Source organism: Myotis davidii, unplaced genomic scaffold, assembly GCF_000327345.1.
Source record: "Myotis davidii unplaced genomic scaffold, ASM32734v1 scaffold243, whole genome shotgun sequence".
NCBI classification, from domain to species: domain Eukaryota; kingdom Metazoa; phylum Chordata; class Mammalia; order Chiroptera; family Vespertilionidae; genus Myotis; species Myotis davidii.
In genome coordinates, this window is record NW_006295183.1 from 1,016,677 (window position 1) to 1,020,734 (window position 4,058).

Below are 4,058 nucleotides of genomic sequence, written 5' to 3' on the forward strand. Positions count from 1 at the left end.
GGAGGGGTGACTGGAGGTTCCCCTCGGAGAGGGGACTGGCAGGGATCTTCACGGGTGGGATCACAGTGTGGGTGAAGGGAGTTAAGCCATGAATATGGAAGGATAAATAGAATGAGGACACTGAGTGCCGGCTGCATTGGGCGCAGTTTGGCATAGGGGGCTCACAGAGTGGCTGTTGAGGTGTGTTGAAAAAGGGCTGAACACACAGAGGGCTGAGAGTTGGGATTCTGAGTGTGAAGGCCAGAGAGTGGCAGCTGCGTAGAGGGGCTGTGCCCAGGGAGGGCATACAGTCAGGCGCTGACCATGAGGGGTCAGAGAAGCTGAGAAGGCAAAGGAGCTAAAAGTGTGGGATATTCTGTGTTGCTGCCCGGAGAAGGAAGCAGAGAAAGAACTGGGTACAGCCCCATGCACCCCAACCCCCGCCCATCACCCACAGAGCGGGTGCTCAGTCTGGGCACTCTCCCTCCCCACCACTCCAGGTCCCAGGCAAGAGAACCCACTGTCCAGCCAGGGCCTCCTGTCTAACAGAAGCTGCTTCGTAGGGCGGAGCCCCGTCCTGGCCTCCAGCTCCCATGGGCCAAATCCCCTTAGTGTGAACCCTTTCCTGGCCCAGTAACTCTTCTTTGAAAACCCCTTGTTGCCTGGAGGTGGTAGCTCAGTGGTTGAGCACTGACCTATGAACCAGGAGGTCACAGTTCAATTCCTGGTCAGGGCATATGCCCAGGTTGCAGGCGGCAGCCAATCAATGATTCTCTCTCATCATTGATACTTCTATCTCTCTCTTTCCCTCTCACTTTCTCTCTAAAATCAATTTTAAAAAATAATTTAAAAAAAAGAAAACCCCTTGTCCACCTCCAACCAGGATAGAGGCCACCATGCCGAGGGTCCACTGGGCATCCCATGTCCTCAGAGGGGCAGGTGCTCTTCCATCTCAAACACTCTTGCTCCTTGATGCTTAGTTCTGTTGCACTGGGCTTCCTTTCTCCCCAAGAAGCGAGGGTGGACTCAGGCATTTACAGTTCCAATAAGCCCACCAGCCCTCTATAGATTCAGATGCCAGATGTCCAAGGACCCCAGCTTGAGAAATGCTATCGCCTATTCCCTTCTTGAAAAATGGGTGCTATGCACCCTACATCGGCAAATATGCATTCAGTGAACTGCCTGTCCAACATTGGCCTCTGCATCCTTCAGCTCCCCGCTCCCCAGCCACGGGAACACCCCAGCCTTATCACCTGGCTCCGGAAGGCCCCTTTCCTAAATCACAACCACACTGACTACAACCTTCAGACTCTCCGTCACCCCCACCTCACCTGCTTCTACCTGAGACCTCTGGGGCTCTCAGCTGATTTATTCAACTATTCACTGCATGACAACCCTGGGCACTGCCCCCGACCCAGGGAAGAGGGCCCACATGACTCCAGCATGTGCCAGTAACTGGAGATACAGCCGGAATTGCCCAGACACCACCCTGCACAGAGCTCACAATCCGCCTCTGCTTTCTTTCCCTCTGCCAGCTCCCTCCTACCTTCTCTTCCCTACCTTCCCTGCACACCCTTCTCCCAGCCTGAATCCACAGCCATGACTCGTCACTCGCCTGCTGTTAATATATCCCCAGCACTCTGTGCTTCTTCCTACCTGGCAGCAACCAACCCTGGACAACCTGACTCCCTGACTTCTCTGCACCTGCACACAGGCTGGCAGGAGCTGCCAGAGGCCTTGGCCCAGCAGCTGAGCTGGAACTACAGAGCAGTTCTCAACCTCGGCCGGGCTCTCATTTCCCGCTGGAGGAGAAATCCTAGTCATCTCTCTCCCTGCTCATAGAAGAGGAGTGTTTCAGACGTTCTCCACAGGCCTCAAACAAATGCAAGTCACTCCCACGTGAAAAATGAAAACAACCCTGGCAGTTACCCAAATGGCCATCAGTTGATAACGGGATGCTCTACAACGAAAAGAATAAGCTACATGCAACAATATGGATGAATCTTACAGGCATGATGTGATGCCGAGTGAAAGAAGCAAGACCACAAGAGAGGATATAGGTATGATTCCTCTGATGCAAAGTTCAGAAATGGGCCAAACTCATCTATGGTTATAGAAATCAGAATGGTAGTTACCCTTGAGGGCTTCCAGGGAGGTGCTGATGTTCAATTTCCCAATCGGGGTTCTATTTCCTAATCCTATGTAGTTGTGTTCCCTTGTGAAAATGTATCGAGCTGGACCACTGAATGTGCCCGTTCGGTATGTATATTATATTTCAAATCAAGCTGACTTTAAATAAATAACTACACAAAGAAATGAGACCCTCTGTGGACCCATGATTTTTTTTCTAGCAACCCCACCCCTCACCCTCTTTCAGAGCCAAGTTTACGGAAGAGATGTGTGCTTCCATTCCCTCTCCACACCACCCCTTCCTCTTCTCATCCTGGACCGCCTTCTGTACCCACCACTCCCTGACTGGTCTGGGCGAGGTCACCAGTGCCTCCCTGCTGCTGAATCCAGTGTCCAATGTTCAGTCCTTATTCTGCTTGATCTCCGCAAAGCTTTTCACTCTGTGGCTCTCCTCCTCTTCCATAAGCCCTTCTTTCCCTTGAATTTCAAGAGGCAACATGTCCCTGGTCTACCACCGCTCTCTGGCTGCACATCTTATTTTCCCACAGAGGATCTGTCTTTCTCCCCATCCCCAGCTGGGGCTCATTCTTCCCACCCTTGGGCTGTGTACACCTCGCACAATTCAATGCCATCTAAATGTTGCCAGCTTCCTTATCTCTTCTTTGTCCAAACTGCTCTTCTGAGCCTCAGGCCTCTGTATCCAACGGCCTGCCTGTTGTCTCCCAGAAGCTGAATGACAGTGCGGAGTGGGCTTATAGGGATGTGCTGACTTGGTAGTTCCCAAACTGAATTCACCACTTCCCTCTACTGTCTATTGACCCAGTTCCATGAGACAGAAACTAGGAGTCATTCTGGATGCCTCAGTTTCTGTTACCCTCCACATCCACCAAGCCACCTCCTTCTGCCATCTCTGGATCCTGCCCCCTCTCCTCTACCCCAACAGGTAGAAATCAGGTCGAAGCTACACCAACTCTCACCTAGAACCCTACTGCAGCTTCTTAATGAACTCCCCATCTCCACTCCTACCCGTAACGATCCATTCCTTTTCAGAGAGAGCAGACAAGAGGGAGGGAGAGAAACATTAATGTGTCTCTCTCACATCAACTGGTTGCCTACCGCAAGTGCCCCAACCAGGGGCAGGGAGTGAACCTACAACCAATGTACACGCCCTTGACTGGGAATCAAACCTGTGACCCTTGGGTGCACAGGCCAGCGCTCTAACCACTTAGTTACACGGGCCAGGTTGATCTATTCTTTATTCAATAACAATAGTGCTCTCCTTAAAATTCCAGTCACCTGACAATGCCAAAAACAGTGCTTTACCTAGTGCTTTCTATAGGCCAGACACTACACTAGTGATGGCGAACCTTTTGAGCTTGGCATGTCAGCATTTTGAAAAACCCTAACTTAACTCTGGTGCCGTGTCACATATAGAAATTTTTTTTTTAAAATATATTTTATTGATCTTTTACAGAGAGGAAGGGAGAGAGATAGAGAGTTAGAGTTAGAAACATCGATGAGAGAGAAACATCCATCAGCTGCCTCCTGCACATCCCCTTCTGGGACGTAATTGACAAACATAATTTCGTTTAATTCTAGCACCAACCTTTTTTTTATTTTATTGATTTTTTGCAGAGAGGAAGGGAAAGGGATAGAGAGTTAGAAACATTGATGAGAGAGAAACATCAATCAGCTGCCTCCTGCACACCCCCTACTGGGGATGTGCCTGCAACCAAGGTACATGCCCTTGACCAGAATTGAACCCGGGACCCTTCAGTCCGCAGGCCGACGCTCTATTCAATGAGCCAAACCAGCTAGGGCTCTAGCACCAACCAGAAATAAACTTTAATTCAGTAACCTAGGCCTGGGAGTGTTTACACTTTATTATGTATTCTTCACACACTGCCTGGGGAGTGGCATAGCACTGTTTGGAGATGGCTAGAACTGGG

General features: G+C 50.4%; 1 protein-coding gene and 1 long non-coding RNA gene across 2 annotated transcripts in view; one reads left to right on the forward strand and one right to left on the reverse strand.

Annotated features, from left to right (window-relative positions):
* The window catches only part of LOC107184104, a 26,029-nt gene extending 23,731 nt beyond the window's left edge, over nt 1–2,298 (forward strand). Inside the window, exon 2 of the long non-coding RNA XR_001514924.1 lies at nt 1,515–2,298. This is a non-coding gene — a long non-coding RNA (uncharacterized LOC107184104). The remainder of the gene's footprint in view (nt 1–1,514) is intronic.
* The window catches only part of FAM65A (family with sequence similarity 65 member A), a 35,815-nt gene that overhangs the window by 19,783 nt on the left and 11,974 nt on the right, over nt 1–4,058 (reverse strand). The window lies entirely within an intron of this gene.